Below are 19,620 nucleotides of genomic sequence, written 5' to 3' on the forward strand. Positions count from 1 at the left end.
TGTTATATACCCACTTACACTCCAACTAGTTAAATAACAAGAATATTAAAAAGCTGAGTTGTATTTGTTTTCAAGGATATACTCAGATATCTTTATCCTCACTGGGGGCTTCTAAACATGTCTGAATTTTTCCATTGCTGTGGCAAGCTTATTTGTTTGTTTATTGATTCAACAATTTCTTGTCTGTTGGACAATCAATAATATTCTAGTAGTAAGCCTGTGTCTTTTTTTTTAAGAATTTATTTATTTATTCATGAGAGACACAGAGAGAGGCAGAGACATAGGCAGAGGGAGAAGCAGGCTCCATGCAGGGAGCCAGATGTGGGACTTGATCCCAGGACTCTAGTATCACGCCCTGGGCCAAAGGCGGATGCTTAACCGCTGAGTCACCCAGGCATCCCAAGCCTGTGTCTTTATGAAGAAATTCACTCATAGCCTATCTTCTGGTCCTTGGGAAGACAAAATTCATTCTGAAATTTGAATCATGTTTTCTAGATATTATGCATATATAATAAACACTTTCCATTTTCATCTTTAGAAGTCAAAATTTGCTTATGAAGTAGGCTGATGTGTGAAAAGGAAACCATCTATCTTTAATTTATAGACCAATCTATCACACCCTTCTAATTATCACAGAATTTCTTCTTCTTATCTTTTAAAAAAACTTTTCTGAACTTTAAAGCACAACTGTTTTCTTTACAATCTATTATCATTCATTCTTTCATCAAATATATATTGACTATCTAATATTTGTTATCAGTTGGCTTATATACAGACCTGTTTCTGGAGAAGGAAAAGTTTTGATTCTTGTGCATATTTCTGCCAAACTGATTAATTCAATTTGGTATTGTTTCACTGTCCATCATCACTGTATCATCAAGATGCAGTTAGGTAAGGGTTTATACAGTCAATTCTGTCTTCCAGAGTTTTACTAAATGACATGGGCAACCTGTGGATAGATTTATAGTTTTATACACTGCACTTATATCACTACAGAAACTGCCATTGTCGATCAAAGATCTCAGCTTCATAGACAGTCCTCATATCCCTTCATTAACATTAATCCTCTCTGGAGCCTCTGTGTGAATCTTCTGTCTTTGCCTTTTTTTTTTTTTTTTTTTGAAGTCCTACCAGTAGTCCATACCCAACATCTCTCCCTGAGTATAGCTTCTCTTAGTGATGGATAAAACTAGGACATTGGGATTTTAACAAATTGTGCTATAGGAGATCAATTCCTTAAGGTGCTTTCATATAAGCTAGTCCCAGATCAGATGATTTTGGGAAATTGCGTACATTATTCCAACTGGGATATTACACTGCATATTAGCAAATTTAAAGACTCTGATGGGCACTGAAGTAAAAGTAAAATAATCTGCTTACCTCTGTTTAACCCACCATTTCCTAAATATCTTTTGAGTGAAGAGCCCACAGTCTTTTGTATGTTTATTGGTTGGGCAATTTTTGTTTGTTTGTTTGTTTGTTTTTGTTTAGTAACTATAAGCAATCAACCCTTTTTGGAACTCTGCTATAAATATACTCATTTGAGGATTTAGTGTCATTTAGCAAATACAGGAATAGAAAAGCCCCATGGTACAGTCTTGCATTGCAGGTTGTTATTTGATATATTAACATTTCCTACTATGTCTGTAGCACATTTGCCTGTCCTTTTTCTTAAGAAACAGTGTGTAGGAAAGGATAACCAAGAAGAAAGAACTTAGCTCCAAATAGTACCAAGATAACACGTGTGATGGGGCCTAGTACAATGTCTGCCATCTACTAAGAAATATGTAAAAATAAATAGAATTAAAATAGCCACTGGCTTCTCAATTTCCAGTTTCTAAGAGGATGGAATAATGAATAACCCCTCTCAGAGCAATAGCAATAGAAATTACTCTGGTCCAGTATCTGAGCAGGTGACAATCACCTCTTAGTGATACATTGACCATAGACATCTACATCCAGGTTGGTCTACCTGAGTGAGTTTCATAGGAACTATGATTCTGTGTTATTCTGTCTTTTGTTCCCTCATCTTCTCTTGGACTTTTAATTACTGAATTTCTAGATAATACTCCCTAGTGGACCAAGAATGGCTTAATACATATCAGTTTCCCAATAGTTGAGCCCCAGTGATGACTACCAAACTTCTTTCCCTAAAACAGATACTTTATTGGCCTTAGATCTTACCATCTGTCTGCCCAGTATGAAATCCTGGACCTGTTACGGACAGTGTGCTAACTCATATTTCATATGTTCTTTATTTATAAGCAGAACTTCTGCTTCAAATACATGGTCTTCATATGTGCACCTTACCTTATACTCCGATTCCTGAACTTTCCTAGGTAGAATGGTCTGGCATTCTAAGGCTGTCTTTTTCCTCATATGTCCATGGCCCAAGTAATAAATAAAAAGTAATAGTGGGAGAACCACTAGTACCAAGGAACTGATTTAGTTTAAATAAAATAGTTGTTATAGAGGAGTTTACACACAACAGCAAAACTAAATTCAACAAATGTTCTATTAAATTCTCTTCTGCCATACGATGGGGACAGTAGGCTTTAACAAATCAATCTTTCTCTATCATTCACCCATTCAAATAAATACATATTCTCATAGACAAACAACTGGTTAATGCACAGAGAGGAATAATTAAAACATATTTCAAATGTATGCCTCCCTAATGTCTATTACCCTAATTCCACTGAGTTTTATCAATGGTCAGTACAATCTGAAAGAGAGTAGAATAAAATTATTTCACCCAATGTTTCTGGTTGTTCATGGGTAGGTGTTTCATAAAGAAAAGACTTTACAAATATAAAAATTTTCTAGTACAGTTTGAAGTATCTTCTCGAAATTTTAAAATATATACAGTAAATACATAGGATTAAAGAACCTTAATAACCTAGAGTCTCCAACATAGTTGGTCTCATTTTATTTTAACTCTTCACCTCCACTGGGGGATAACCTATGCCAACTGGAATCATTCTCCCACTTTCATTGTCAGCTATGATTGAACCGATTCATGGCCAAGCACAGTTTGCGCTCCCTATATTGTACGAAAATACTACTCTGGAAAGTTAGTCATGCTAAGTATTTTCTATCAATGTATTTCCATTTCTAATATTTTTCTTAAGTTTGTTTCTTCTACCCCACACTAATGGCAAGGGGTAAAGGTCACAAATCAGCATTTCTTCATAAAATATCTCCATTTAAATGCAAATTTTAACCTTTATTCCTAACCTTTAAACAGTCATTTCATAGAAATGCAAAAAGTAAAAGTAAAGTTTGTGTTTAATATCTTATAAGTACTCTAATGCGTTATATAGCCTCATTTATGCTGTATAAACACTATCATCTTAGAGCTTGATGGATTTCTTTTGAGATAAGCAGTATTTTCTCAGAAAATTCACTCTAAAAAATTGAATACACATAGGATGGTTTAAGTCCAACTTTAAGAAGATAGAGCCTCATCATTTTTCATAATTTGAATCACTAGAAGTTGCCACATTGTTTTTGTTACTTTTTTATTCAGCTTATATAATTCACAAAGCTATGGCATTCATTAGTGACAACTTGAAATAGTCTTTATTATTGTTGAAACTGATTTAAATGCACTTCTATAAAAATAAAAATGTAAAGCTGATAGCATTTTCTACTTGCATTTCAAAATGTGATAATTGAAAATGCAAAAAAAATACTACTTAATGAGGTGATGGTTTTATCCTAGTGACTAACTTAAAATCAAAATGAATAAAGTTTTAAAAGAAAAAAAAACCCAACTATTTAGAAAACATTAGAAGTTTTAAAGCATTCAATTAACTTAGAATTTTAGGATTTATACCAGAATTAATTTTGTGATGTGAACTTTGATATAGAATCACAAAAATAGGTTTGAATGTACCAAGTTTGTTTTTTTAATGTTCTGCAAGACACATAATAACCATTTTGTACCACCAGCCTAACCCAGTAGCCCTTCTGGGGTTTTCCTACAGCTGTGTAAAGCAGTTTCCTTTTACCACAGCAGTGGTGTTCTTCTCAACTCTTCTTCCTCAGGGATTCCTCTCTAACCCTGGCAGATATCATAGTGTCCATGAAGGCTAGGTTGCAAGTATGACAGAGTTAATACCCTTCTGCCTCCCAGGAAGACTTTCAGGATATACTCCTTAATTTTCAAGGCTTTTTGGAGTTAGACTTCTACATCTTTCAACATCCTTTCTACACTGCTCTCAAAGGGACCCAACACAGAGTACATCCCCAATAATAAAGCAATCATCAGATGTGAACCTTACAATTGTACCATAGTATCATGACTTATTTAGAAAGAAAAAACAAAACAAAAAAACAAAACAAAAAAAAAAAAGAAAGAAAAAACAAAAAGCAAAAACTATGACAAATTCATAACAAGTTGACAATATGACATTAACAAAACATTTTTCCCATATTTGTAGAATTAAAATTATCTTCCTTCATGCATGTTTCATTATTGGCACCACTATGGAGGGTAAAGAGGGCAACCTAACTTCTGAAACAGTTTCTATAGTTTATAGTACTTAGGTGAAAAATCATTAGGCTAGAGCTTTCGTGGTTTTTTTCTCCCCTATTTAAGAGTAAGGTAGACCATGAAACTTACAAAAATAGTAATAATACTCTGACTGAAAATGTAGGTGATTTGATCATTTCTTTTTTTTTTTTTTTAACATTTTTTTTAAATTTATTTATGATAGTCATACAGAGAGAGAGAGAGGCAGAGACACAACAGGCAGAGGGAGAAGCAGGCTCCATGCACCGGGAGCCCGACGTGGGATTCGATCCCGGGTCTCCAGGATCGCGCCCCGGGCCAAAGGCAGGCGCCAAACCGCTGCGCCACCCAGGGATCCCAGATCATTTCTTTTTAAATCAATATTCCTGTTAAACATACTTTTCCCAGCTTCATTATCAAAAGAATTAAAATAGCTTTCAAAGCCCAAAACACATTATCAATGAAATTAAGAGATACACTGAGCAGGAAAGTTCATAGACCAATTTTTACATTCTCAAAAGAAATCTACTATACAGAAGTATTAAGTTTTAATGAATTGAATTTCACTGGTCCTTTTTTTTTTTTTAATTGGGGTGGGGATGGAGCAGGAATGTTTGAGAGTGATTGCCAAAAAATAATTATTACACTGATATTCCAAAAGGATAATTAAAAAGAATTTTTCTCTAAACTTTTCTTTCTGTAACTCTGTTTTCCAATCAATCACATAAATAAAATTGGAAATACTCATCAAACAAATAGTAAATTCATTCATCCATACACCCATGCATTCACTCACTCACAAAACATATTAAGCATGTTTATGTCATCCATTGCACTGGATGGTAGGAATCCAGGGTAGTTAATTTATCCAACAAATGTCTGTAGGACACATATTTGCTAGGGCTGTGGTAAATGGTTAAGGTAAGAATGGTCACCAGTTCTTCCCATTGGGGAAACAGAAGAGCGGGGAAATCAGATAACCAAAGTGAGGTTTCCAATGCTGCGTGATGCATGTTATCCTGGAGAGACATGCTCACAGCTACCACCAGAACAAAATGTGCATATGAAATAATCAACATTGAGCTTTAAAAGTATGTATAGAGAAAAATATTTACCCATTTGGACTAGGTATCAATAAGGCTAGTTTAAATTATTTTTACATAAATATTTTTAAAGGATAAATTTATTACTTATAATAAATTTTTTTCTAGTCAGCAAAGGAAAAATAGATTGATCGTTTGGGCTCATTCTAATAAAACAAATATTTCTGGCTGGTCCAGTTATGGAATATTTATTCGTTCTCAAGGGCCTGAAGACAAGTTGCTTTCTTATGTAGGTTAAATAAGCCCTTCCCCTGTGGTTCTGGCTATAATGTGCATCGGTCTAGTAATTCCCTGCCAATTAACAACTTCACCCTCATTGCAGTCCACATTTTATTAATTATTACATTTTCAATATGGTTTCTCTTGATCCGTATGTTGGACATTCAATAAATCAGTATCTAGGTTACTTACTGATTTTAAAAAAATTTTTTAAAGGTTTTGTTTATTTATTCATGAGAGAGAGAGAGAGAGAGAGGCAGAGACACAGGCAGACGGAGAAGCAGGGTCCATGCAGGGAGCTCGACGTGGGACTCGAACCCGGGTCTCCAGGATCACGCCCTGGGCCAAAGGCGCCACTAAACCACTGAGCCACCCCGGCTGCCCACTTACTGACTTTTTTAGTGCTATCTGTGCATACAGACATTCTATCCCGTTTGAGGAAATGAAAAAAATAAAGATTGCGGGATGCCTGCGTGGCTCAGCGTCTGAGCGTCTGCCTTACGCTCGGGGCGTGATCCCGGAGTCCTAGGATCGAGTCCCTTATCGGGTTCCTTGCATGGGGCCTGCTTCTCCTGTCTCTGCCTCTCTCTGTATCTCTCATGAATAAGTAAATAAAATATAAAGGATAAAAAAAAAAACGAAAAATAAAGATTGCACTAACATGTTCTTTCTAATAAGTGAAAAGCAAACCCAGCATCATATTCAAATTTGGTATTCAAATAGCATGTATATGAATCTGATTTTTTAAATCTCAATTCATAAGCAGAAAAATGCCATGCCTAAGAAGCTTGCCAATATTTTATAGAACGCAAAGCTTACCCATTAAAGTTAAATTTTTAAAAAAGGACTAAAAACCATTGCAGAAGTAAAACACACAGCATAATATTGCCTGATTACCACTCAGAGAGGCCTGGCCATCACAGCATGACCAATTCAAATTTCAGTGATGCCTCTTTAAACCCTAATGAACCGTAGTACCCTAATGAGAGGTTTCACTGAATCCTAGTCAACCAAGCATAGGTTTCACAGAGAAAAGGGAAAACTAGGAACCTGCTGCATTTTAAATAGTGATATTTGTATCAACAATGTTTATAGGTCATTTTTTCCTTGGATGAAACAAACAAATAGCTACTGTTCTATGGGATTTACAAAAAAGGCTGTTTGCTTAATTCAGTATGAAACTCATTTTACATTATGAAGTATTCTGTGTGAATTCATCAGTGTTAAGAATTAATTCATTAACTGAACTTCTGGGATCCCTGGGTGGCGCAGCGGTTTGGCGCCTGCCTTTGGCCCAGGGCGCGATCCTGGAGACCCGGGATCGAATCCCACATCGGGCTCCCTGCATGGAGCCCGCTTCTCCCTCTGCCTGTGTCTCTGCCTCTCTCTCTCTCTCTCTCTCTGTGACTATCATGAATAAATAAATTAACTGAACTTCTAAGAAAGTAATATTTGCACAGTTTTGAATAGTGAGGAGTACATTTTGAAATGTTTAACAAAGAATCAAAGATATTTTGTCTACGGAAGACTAATGCTGAGACTAACAAAAACTTATTCACTAGAAACAAAGATATTCATTTAAGTCAACACATAATATAGGTCACAAGTGTTTCTGGCATCATATAGGTCAAATTACATTCAAAGTCCACATTTTTTCATTCCCTTTCTAATGATTTTGGCAAGTGTAGACAGAGCGATGGGTAAAATATGTCCAAAGAAGGAAGGGTAGACTCAAAGGCATTACTGTTCATGTTCTAAATATGGCACTGCAATGCATTCTCTTTTTTGCCTTAAACTCTTAATGATGATCATTAACTGTGACTAGAACTTCACTTGGCTTCAAGAATGGCATTGAGTAACCTGAATATATCACCAATAAGATGAAACCCATCTTGTTGATGTGCAACTCTTTCAATATGGGCATTACTTTTTCCCTTAAGAAATAGTTCTGGATCATCATAAGTTAGTGATTGTAATTGTGGGCAAAAGAAAGAGAAGTGAGATGGAAGAGAGACATGTAGACCATTTTTCTTTAAAAAATTGTCCAATAATAAAATAGAATAAAACAAGTTGATGTAGAATATACCAAAGTATACCTAGCATTATCCAGCAAGAATGAACTGTTTAATTGTTGTTAGCATTGATGTAACACAATATATATTATATCCCACCCACACCTTCCAAGGGTCAAAAGTATTTCTTTCTTGACTCCTCACAATATATCAGATTCAAATTCCCTGCAACTTTTTCTTCATAAAACAAGTTCTATCAAGAAGGCATTTACACAGTTATTTATCTCAGATTCATCTCTACTCACTGTGCAGTGAGCAACAACAGGCCCATTTGTTTCATATCATTGTATCTTGGGCCAACCACAGTGCCTAACAGTAAGCATCCAAATGGCTTTGAATCAAGGGATCAATGACCATACTACCCCAGATAATCCTAAAAGTAAAGTGAGGATCAGGCAATGTCCTACACAGGTATATAGTTCTAGAGGGTATTTTAGTAATGTGTCTAAATATTAAACATATGTAAACTTTTACCTTCTTCAATAGAAGCAGTATACACAAGAATGATCAAAGAAGTCTTGTTTAGAATCGCAATAGCTCAGAATCAACTTAAATTCCAATAGCAGATAATTAACTAAATAAATTATGGCATATAATTAAAGTGGACCAACACAAAATTAGTGGCATAGATTAGCTGCAAAACAGTGTACATAAAACATACGTGGAAAAATGGTATACATGGGAAAATTTATGTGAAAAATTCTGAAAGAATGTCAACCATTAACAGGATTCACCTTTTTTTTTTAAGATTTTATTTACTTATTCATGAGAGACACAGACAGAGTGAGAGAGAGAGAGAGAGAGAGAGAGAGAGAGGCAGAGACACAGGCAGAGGGAGAAGCAGACTCCATGCAGGGAGCCTGATGTGGGACTTGATCCTGGGACTCCAGGATCACACCTGGGCCGAAGGCAGGTGCTAAACTGCTGAGCCACTCAGGCGTCCCAGGATTCACCTTGATGATCTTTATTTTCTTATTATGTTTTCCTATTTTTCGTAAACTTTAGCAGTGAGTATATGTTACTTTCATTTAAAAAATTAAAATTATTGGGCAGCCCAGGTGGCTCAGCGGTTTAGTGCCTGCCTTCAGCCCAGCGCGTCATCCTGGAGACCTGGGATCCAGTCCCACATCGGGCTCCCTGCGTGGAGACTGTTTCTCCCTCTGCCTGTGTCTCTGCCTCTCTCTCTCTCTCTGTGTGACTATCATAAATAAATAAAAATTTAAAAAAAAAGAAAATTAATTAAAAATTTTAAAAAAATTAAAATTATTGAAAGAAAAGGAAACCAAGATAATAGATTATGACAATAATATAGACAAGAGCAATGTTTCTTGTGTACAATCCCTTCTACTTCATAAGAGCCTATTAAGGCTTCTATATTAGATATTATGTAAAAAAGTAAAGTTATAAATTTGAAATATTAATAAATATTAACTGTCTATTCAAATACATAGCAATAATTAGGCCAGTGAAATTAAATATCTAACCTCCAACACTTTTTTTTTTTAACCTCCAACACTTTAAATAACAAAAATAAAGGCTGATAGTTTGGGAAAGGGACCACAGCAAGGACTATGTTCTGGCAGCTTTTACTTTTGGCAAGGAGAATATGTGTATATAAAAATAAAATGAAGTCAAGAATTAGTAATATGACCTGTAAAATACAAACTCTGAATTCTATCAGGGTGCAAAACCTAGGCAAAAAACTTCTTTACTGGAGCACCTGGGTGGCTCAGCTGCTTAAGCATCCGCCTTTGGCTCAGGTCATAATCCCAGGGTCCTGGGATCCAGCCCTGCATCAGTCTCTGCGTTCAGTGGGGAACCTGCCCCTCCGTCTTGGTTTGTGCTCTCTCTCTCTCGCTGTCTCTCTCAAATAAATAGATAAATATCTTTTAAAAATAATAAAACTTGGGATCCCTGGATGGCTCAGCAGTTTGGTGCCTGCCTTCTGCCTAGGGCATGTTCCTGGAGTCCCGGGATTGAGTCCCACGTTGGGCTCCCTGTATGGTGCCTGCCTCTCTCTCGCCTTTGTCTCTGCCTCTCTGTCTCTCATAAATAAATAAATAAAATCTTTAAAAAAATAAAAATAATAAAACATCTTTCCTATAATTGTGGTCAATGGCATCGGTTTTGGTGTGTGACACTGGATCAGTGACAGAAATATCACTCAGAGTCTCAGAGAAGGGATGGTATCTACCTAGGGGTTACTGTGAAATAAACCTAGCTGTACAAAAAATGTCCATGCCATGCCTGGAACATACTTTTCATTCAAGCTACTTTTACTACTGTTGTTGTGATGGGGATGGGATGGAGGGGGGTTAGTTAGAGAAAAATAATTCACTTAAATCATCAACATAACTGTTACAGCTTCCTACTTAATGTAGTCTTTGTGGAAGGAGACTAACTACTGTGAAGATTGACAGACAAATCCAAAGGATATCAATAGAGTTCAATAAGTCATTTGATGCCAACTTAATTTTTTAATGTAGTTGGAGTAGTCCCCAAGGGCCCTGTGGCTGCCTCGAAGTAGTTTTGTAACAGCAAATGTCACAGCCATCCAAGGACGTAAGGATGCTAATGTAGCATTCTTCATAAAATAAAACCGAGTTGCTGTCCCCCTGACATCATAACAAAGCCCTGATGGATGTGCACTCTGCGTGCTGAATTGATTTTTGTTAAGTCCAAGCTCTCATACTATTTTATCCTAATGTGCCTAAACAAGCCGTGTTGACTCCTTAATTTACTCATTTTAACACTAGCAGCTTCCAGGACTCCATTAACATGGCGCCGCATTTAGGTTGTCTGCTGAATTTGCTAACCTCAAACATATTAAATCTGAATTCTTAAAATTGATAACTCTGACAACTGCCAGGAAAATCATTTCTTTTAAGACCAATGGGAATTCATGTATCATCATTTCAAGGAGTCACGCCCATAAATACGTAAGCTGGAGGGTTCACTGAATTAATTAGGACACTTGGTTTATTAAGAGGGTTGATTGTGGGTACATGTTACAAATGGTAACCTGAAGGTCCTAAAGAAGTAGTTTAATGCTTTGCCACCAAACGAAGCCATTGAAGAGACATTCACTGAAGGAAATTCAACAAAACAGAATGCAATTCAATAGATAAACAAATTCTGCCAAAAGCAAAATAGACTATTAGGGTCTGGAGTAATTTGAAAATAAACAGTAAATTCTGTAAGAAAATAAAAATAGAAAAATTACTTCAAGTAATACAGTGTTTTAAAACAAAGTGAAACTACCATAAAACAGAAAATTATTTTAACCAAGGAGAATTCAAAAAGAACTTCTGTTAGGGACATTTGTATGATATACAATGATGATGCTAATCCCTTGGGGATATAGTAATACATATATTTCTTTGGAATATGAGAACACTATTTCCTTAGAAGTCAGTGAGGGGTATTGTGGGTTCAGATTTGTGTTTTGTTTCTTTTTTAACTATATAGTGTTTATTTCTGAGTGTTCAGTGGTTGTATTTTTCACTCAGGGAATTGAGCTATTGCAGGGTGATATATTCAATGAATTTCTCCTTCCATCAAGTTCAGTGTTTTACTGGTTTTAAAAGCAGCCATTATTTTTATTGTCTCCAGCAAAACCAAACACATGCTTTACTTTAGTTCCACATCTGTATTGATAATGATAGGTCACCAGCTCTTCAGTACAACCCAAACTGTGACATTATAAAAGCCTGCCTCCTTAGTGAAGCTTAGCCTTTGGTTGTAAAAACAAGGCGAAGGTCCAATTAGCAATTCAGAGGAAAATGGGAGGGCAGTCTTTTGTGTATAGGCATCCCCATTCGAAAACCTATAATCCATAATGAGCCCTGTTTAACACGATGGATGCTTTCCTTTCAGACAAGTCTAAATAGCAGGTCACTAATGAGCAAGAATTTAAAACGCCGAGGCCATGAATGAAACAGGTTATTGTGAAAATTGGCTCATATTAAGAGATTTAAAAGACCTAGCTAGTTCTGTTTGGCCTGACAGGTCTAACTAATTAATCAAATACTTTGATAAGTAACTAACTTCTTGTATTTTAAAAGGGAACCCTGATCTGCCAAATAGTGAAAGAAAAGAACAATCTCAATGCTACTTAAAATGTGAAGAATGGAATTTCATGGCAATGTGCATGACCCATGCTTATTTTAACAAGAGTGTTCTAGTAAAAACTGTGATATCTGGAACACACCACTTAGGAAGTGTTGAAAATTAGCATGTTGCAACGTTCCTGTTAACACATTTTTATTCTAGGAGAAAGGTACCAACATGGGGAGCTTTCTAGAAAAGACCTGAGAGGCTGTTACCACTGCTGAGATTTGCCGAAAAGAAAGAACTTGCAATGGCACTGAGCACAAAGGCGCAGGTCTCTTGTCTTGTCTCAAGGCCAGTGCTTTCTTTCTTTAGCTTTCACTGTTAGGCAGCTCTGTGACACAAGCTGCTCTTGGTTAATTAAAAGATCTAGGAGACTCCTTCTCTTGCCCTCAATTGAAAAAAAAAAAAAAAAAAAAAAGCATCAGGCGGCAAAGGCTTTTGTTTGCTTAGAGTAAAAACACATGGAGCAGATATATCTGCTGCATCTACTGGTTAAGAAGGTGGTTGTAGAAAGAGGAAAGGCTTTGGAGGCATTCAGAGCTGGGTGAAATGCTTGGCACCACTACTTAGAACTTTGTGATTGCCTACAGGTTAATCAAAATATTTGAATCTCAATTTTCCTATCTGAAAATTGTAAAAAATCAAACCGTCCTTGCAGGGCAATTGTGTGATTAAAACAGTAACTGGCACATGGTAGTAAGTCAATAAACAGTGGCTTTTAGAATTTACTGTGGTAGAGAGTTCCTTTGGTGATCCCCAAAGAACCACAACTCTTGCTATTTACATACCATTTGTAGTCCCCCCACTTGGACTCTATGATCTGTGTCATAGGGCTAGTTTTGGTCCATGGGACATTAACAGAGGCAAAAAAAAGCAACTGCTGTTTTAAACCACTAACTTTTGGGGGGCTCTGTTAGTAATAGACAACCTAAAATACTTATTACTCTTTCATGAAATGCTACTGATTATGGACTCCCAAGAATTCTGTATAATGTTTAAAAAAAGAAGCTACAGTCTCTAATACTTGCAAAGAGCCTGATACTTTATGGAGCCTTGAGAATTTTAAAATTGTTCATAAACTCAGGATTATCCTTGAAGATTGACTAAATAACTCTAGACAAAATATACAACCACATCCCCTTCTTATAAATGTTCTAAATAAATGGAGTTGCTAAACAAGTGATTGGTATACAAAAAATTTTAGATTTTTCTCATATAATCATTACATATTTTTATGTAAATATTTAGGTCTGGTATTTTGTACCTTCTGCCCACTTTTGTTGTCTTTTGATTTTGATTTTGACTGATTAATTTCTATACCTTACTCAGTGTTCACCAAGACAAGCGTATCACCACCTGTCACCATATAACATTATTACAATATTATTGACTATACTATGGTCCTTTTAGATAAAACCTCATAGCTGTCAATAAAGCAATTTGCTTACTAGCTTTGTTTATATTGTTTATACTATTGTTTCCCAACGTAGAATATAAATAATTGTACTTTTGAGTGCTTTTAATTTAAGCATGTCTTCCAAAATAATCTGAAAGCTAATGTGCCAAAGATTGCTATTATTTACTTCAATTTTCCTCTTCCGTTTATTTTTTTTTCCTCTTCCGTTTATTAATCATTTGTGATGGGATTACACCCAACTACAGTTCTAAAATCTGAAGTTCCCATTTCCACAAGGTATAGCCATGCTCACTAGCTTTGACAATGAGGTCTAAGCGGAAGTGATGTATGGGATTTATAGAAACTTGTTACAAAAAAAGAAGACAACATTTTTGGCACCCCACTCCCTTTTTCTAGCTTCCTTCCTACTGCGAAGGCTGGAAATCCAATAGCACTGAGGTGCTTGTGGTGATCTTGAGAGTGAAAGTCATGTGTTAAAAAATTCAGAAACCCAAGACTCTGGTAATAGTCAAGCCACCATCCCAGTTATAGACTCCTTAAGTCCACATTTATTTTACATGAGGATAAAAATTAACTTCTACCTTGTTTAAACCATTATTATTTTAAGATTTCTGTTATTTTCAGATAAAGTTAGTCCTAACAAATACCAATAACCTAAGCATTGCTGTATGTGAACACCAAAAAAAGGATTTGATTATAGTTTCAAGTAAAATATTTTTAAAGGAAAAAAAAATGTCTGAAGAAGATGTTTGTGGCTAGAAAATCAATACACAAATCTAGAATCTAGCAAGAATGTATGCCTTTTTGCTAAAATTTGTTTTGCATATTGAAGGATAAGTACAATAACAACCAAAAAACATGGAAAAGCACAGGAAAACCACCCATTACTGTTGAATTTCTTCAGTGGTTTGGCTATGACATTTATGTTTACTTTGAGAAGATTCAGCTTAAGAAGACTTAAATTCAAATTCCAGATTACAACCTAAGTGAGATAACTTGCTTAACTGTAAAAAAGTGATAGCAGAATTTTTGAAATTGTTGAAATACAGAGATTCTATACACTAAAATCTAACCTAGAATAATTCATAACTCCACTACTGACATAGATGGGAGATGAACACAACAATGGGTGTATGGGTACTCATGGGCATATAGTAATAAAGACCAAAAGCTCTATCAAAGCACATTTTTATTTTTCAGAGGAAAATTGCAATAATGATCTTAACTTTTTTTCAGTGGTTGAAAAGAGCTGGGATGCCTGAGTGGCTCAGTGGTTGAGCATCTGCCTTCAGCTCCAGGATCCAGGATCAAGTCCCACATTGGGCTCCTTGTGGGGAGACTGCTTCTCCCTCTGCCTGTCTCTCTCTCTCTCTGTGTCTTTCATGAATTAAAAAAAAAAAAAAAAAAGAGCTTATTTTATACTGAAATCTCAAATTCTCTGACATACTGAAACAGAATTTCATGATGGAAGATTGTATTTTTAACACAATATTCAGATGCCTTAATTAAATGAGTATCTTGCCTAGGGAAAGGCCAAAGTTCAATTGTTTTCCTTAATAATCATTGAAAATACCAGCTCAGAAGAGATTTTGACTTCTCCAGACCCTATAGTGCCTAGTCATAGTTCGTATAGCATTATAAGTCCAGCTAGTGGATTGCCCAAACTCTATCTGGGAGAAAAGGTAAAGGTATATTTTGAATAACAGAGTTTGCCATAAGGTAGAGCATTATGTAAGTTATATCTATCCTGTTGAGAAGTCTCAAATACCATAAAACATTTTATTTTTTATATAAAACTTATTTTAAAATAATGATTTAAAATATTACTTATACATAAAATTATTTTTCCATGAGCAAATGATCTCAGTCCTTCCATTATATGTTTTTATGAGAGATATTTTCTTAAAACTATAAGGCAAGCCAGATTCTGAGCTGACAATCTTTTTGAAACTGTTATCCATTTTAATGGAAAGAAATCTTAAGGGTTTTCAATAACTAGAATCGTTCTCACCATTTTTCACCAAAGCTTTACAGTTATGTACAATTCTTTTTTTTTAATTTTTATTTATTTATGATAGCCACACAGGGAGAGAGAGACAGAGAGAGAGAGAGGCAGAGACACAGGCAGAGGGAGAAGCAGGCTCCATGCACCGGGAGCCCGATGTAGATTCGATCCCGGGTCTCCAGGATCGCGCCTTGGGCCAAAGGCAGGTGCCAAACCACTGCACCACCCAGGGATCCCGTTATGTACAATTCTTAAATAAAATCATCCAAGGGTAAGTAATATCATGTTCTTAGCCAATGTCTGTCAATTTTTAAAGGAATATGGGCTCCTGTTTTATACAATAATGCAGAAAATAGGTACCAAAAGCACCATAGGATTCATACCTCCAGTATATGTTTTGATGTGCCATCTTGTTCAAAAATATGAGATGACAAATACTCGCTTTTTGTATTGATGCATAAACATATGAATCCTAAAATAAATATTAAACATCATTTGAAAGCATGAAATGAAACAAATATATTTTTAGTAAAAAGCCAAGTCCAGCACGTAGAAGATAAAATCGTCCTTACTAGACAGAGTCCTTGTCGATGTAAGAGTCCACAGGTAGGTCTTGACTGATGAGTGTGCCTGGGTGAGCTGGGAAGTGACAGAGGGGCTCTCAGACAAACAGATTCACCTGCATGGTAGCATACAGGGTTCTTGAGGGTCTTCTTTAAATTTCTATATGGTCAATCCGAGCATAAAATGAAACCATCTGAATCTCCTTGGACTGCTCAGCAGGTCCCTTATTCTAACAATTCAGATCTATGCCCTGAGATACTACCCAAACTTAGTGAAAACAAAAGAGAAAGGACGAATAATAGGGAGAGTTACCTTAGGGAAGTACGCTGTCACATGGGAACACTCACTGGCCATCAACCTGGTTGCATATTAGAACCATCTGGGACCTTTAAAAAAATCCAGATCCCAGGCTGCACAGAAGACCAATTAAACCCGGATCTGGGAGAGATAGAACTCAAACATCAGGGCTGTTTTTGAAAGCTCCAGGTGATTCCAATCACTCTGTCTGACAAGGTCTCTCTCAGCTCTTGGCATTGTAGGAGGTCATCAAGAGAACAAGGAAAAGGAAACATGTAATTTCCCCTAGTCAAACTGTGATTGTGGGTATATAATCTAATTCCTGACTAGCAGATTAAGATATTAGCCCAATTATGCTCATTTTATTACATTGAAAAAAGTAGAACCATCATTTTATCTTAATTTGTTCAACTGCTAAAAGAATAATGTATTCTAGTGTCAATATGCCGAACCTAGTACATCTCATATGAAAGGCATCTATTTATGACTTCTAGCAAGATTGAAAAACTGCCAATGCACATTTCCCAATAGATCTAGGAAGGTTAGCAGGTAGTAAGCTGAGCTGGCATGTAGGACCTTGTGTTAATGAAAACCCAGAACTCTGGTTTCCTAACTATTCATGATTGGGAAATTAGAGTTTATAGTTCTGGAAGCTTTCACGTACCTCACATCATTTGAGCATAAGGAAAAACTGACCCCTAAGTACCCAAACATCATGTGAACACTGTGCAAATGCTATACAGAAGAGAGAGGCACAGCAGCTTAGCCCACTGGAGAACAAAAACACAGCAACACACAATTAGGAACTAAAATCCCTGTGAATCAATTCACTCAGGCATAATACCCTACATCTTTAAAACACACACACACACACACACACACACACACACACGTTTCAATAGTATACCCAAGAGTGATTCATGTAACAAGCTGGTTAATGACAATACAAGATTAAAGTAAACACCAAAAAAATCACTATGCCTGGATTCATATTACTTAGAGGAGAAGTTAACTTGAGATACTTTAGAAAAGCTCACTTAATTATACTGGTGATGAAATTATCTTTTCGTTGGCTTAGCAGTTATGATTTGGGCCCAACTTTCCTGACCTTCTAAGTAAGTTGAACCACATGTTCACTTGATCATAGTAGCTGTATCTTTTTTTTTAATAAGAAAATCTCCCTTTTAATTATAAAAGCAAAGAAAAAGAAGAAAATAGAAGGAAGAACAATTACCCCTAATCCTACCACCTTCAAATACCCAGACAGTTGCATTTGCCAGCTCTTCCAGTTTTTGACCAAGATTGAAATCAGTTTTCATACAACTTTCCTAAAGGTCTTCAGAAGCTGTTCACTAACACGCACTGCACTGCCCAAATCAGAAACCAAGGATTTTAATTTCATTATGGACTAGTTTTATGATTTTAGACATGTTAATTAGCTTCTCTTAACTTCAGAGGAGGAGGAGGAGGAAGAGGAGGAGAAAGAAGAAGGGAAAGAAGAAGCAGAAGAAGAAGAGGGGGAGGAGGAGGGGATGAGGGAAGGGAGAAGGGAAGAAAAGAAAAAAACAAAAGGCCAGAGTCACTCTGGAAGGCACTAGGATTCTGTACATTTCCATAAATGGAGTAAAAAATTCAAATTTCTGTGTACTCTGAAAACTTTCCATGGCTCATCCCTGCCCCCACCCCCTAGCTCATTACCCTGTGAGTGCCTCAGTCATGATAATATGTCATATTCTTCCCTCATGCCTGCCTCTCTGACTAGAATGGTAGCCCCTAGAAAGAGAAATCAATAAATGTGTGTAAACTAATGAATTAATGAATATACAATTGAGAAATAATTCCTTTATATTTCTGCAGATAGAGGTAAAATAACATTGAGTGAACATAAGCACAAAGAAAATACGGCAGATACTTTGGATGGCCTTCCTAGTACTCCCGGCTATCTTTGCTTCAGTGAGCTCCAACTGACTTCCAACTGCCAGTATTCTCTTGGCCTTGAGGCTTTCTCTGAAGCTTCAAAGACTACTCTGCCTATTCGCATGGCAGGCCAGACCAGCCAGGAAAAACACATCTTCTTCTATCCTTGTGGCATTCGGCTGATGCCTGATGAGGGTTAGTGTATAAACATCCCACCTCCCTTGTCCTTTGGGTAAGATAACTTTGAGGGGCACCTGGGTGGCTCAGGCAGGTAAATGTTTGACTCTTGATTTCAGCTCAAGTCTAGATCTCGGGGTCGTGAGTTCAAGCCCCAGATAGCTCTGAGACAGTTTTAAATCATTCCAAATATTCTCCCAAAAGCTTCCCCTTTCCTGTTTTATTTCTCACTCTTCTAGTAACTTGTGAGCTGTCCAAACAGACCACTCACACAGGAATCCTTGACATAGGATCTGTTTCTTAGGGAAATTCAAATTAAGACAAAAAACATACACAAAGAATATAGAAGCTAAAATGTAATCTAGCTTAGATAGTCCAAAGAAGTCAGTAAAATATTATACCAGGTTGCCAAAACATACAGTTCTCAATAAAATTTTCATTAATTTCCATGGATTGTAATTTGCTAAACTGTATATCCTGATATGAATAAAACAACTTAGTGTACACATCCCTTCCATGCAGTTTTCAACATTAGCCATGTATGAGCCACAGGAACAATGAACATTGTGAAAATAAACCAGTGAACTGGTCATGGATGATATGTTCTTAATGGGAGAACTGGCTTCCTGCCACAAAAATGTTTCTTCAAGCATGATTTCAAATGTGATATTGCCCAACAAAGAATGCAGTTTCAAAATAAAATGCTCCAATAGTTCTATTTGCATAGTTACAAGTATATCAGTTAAGAAACCTAATGTTAATTAGCACTCCCATATCAAGTCTTCAAAACAAGAGGATGAGGGAAAAAGAAACTATAAATCAGCAGTTTAAAGTTCAAAGATTTATAAACAGCCAAGTTGTCTTTGAATGACATGTTGGAAATCATATTACACAGTGATAATCATTCAGTTACACATTTTTATAAAATGTTAGTATATGTGCTTTAGACGTTTAAGTAAATATAATTTAGGAGAGTTTTCTTTTTATTCTGTATAACTAGTACTGTATCTTCCACTTTGCATACCGCAATTATTTATTTTTTATCATTTACACAATTCAAATGCAACTGTGTTTCATCAGAAGATATAAAAGAATGACAGTTTTAAGGCCAGCACCTCATAGAATATAATTTAGTTCCATTACCCAATTTGTCCAACTATTTTGCCTGAACACGGTCAATAATGAAAAACACTTCAATCCCTCTCCTTGCTGAATCATAT

General features: G+C 36.1%; 1 protein-coding gene and 2 long non-coding RNA genes across 12 annotated transcripts in view; 1 reads left to right on the forward strand and 2 right to left on the reverse strand.

Moving 5' to 3' along the window:
- The window catches only part of MACROD2 (mono-ADP ribosylhydrolase 2), a 1,929,479-nt gene that overhangs the window by 1,136,010 nt on the left and 773,849 nt on the right, over positions 1–19,620 (reverse strand). The gene's annotated exons all lie outside the window — the stretch shown is intronic.
- On the reverse strand, positions 14,628–18,536 carry LOC112673568 (uncharacterized). 7 transcript variants are annotated; one of them, XR_007405540.1, is made up of 5 exons: positions 18,219–18,536; positions 16,322–16,535; positions 16,018–16,168; positions 15,829–15,917; positions 14,628–14,817 (listed from the first exon to the last, which is right to left on the reverse strand). It is a non-coding gene; the product is annotated as an uncharacterized LOC112673568 (long non-coding RNA). The 7 variants fall into 7 exon arrangements; XR_007405541.1 differs by having other exon boundaries at positions 16,018–16,124; positions 18,219–18,532; XR_003144892.3 differs by having other exon boundaries at positions 16,018–16,084; positions 18,219–18,516.
- Positions 18,261–19,620, forward strand: part of LOC112673567 (uncharacterized) — a 35,107-nt gene continuing 33,747 nt past the window's right edge. The window contains exon 1 of the long non-coding RNA XR_004808984.2: positions 18,261–18,418. This is a non-coding gene — a long non-coding RNA (uncharacterized LOC112673567). The remainder of the gene's footprint in view (positions 18,419–19,620) is intronic.

This window comes from Canis lupus, chromosome 24 (assembly GCF_003254725.2).
Source record: "Canis lupus dingo isolate Sandy chromosome 24, ASM325472v2, whole genome shotgun sequence".
Lineage (NCBI taxonomy): Eukaryota > Metazoa > Chordata > Mammalia > Carnivora > Canidae > Canis > Canis lupus.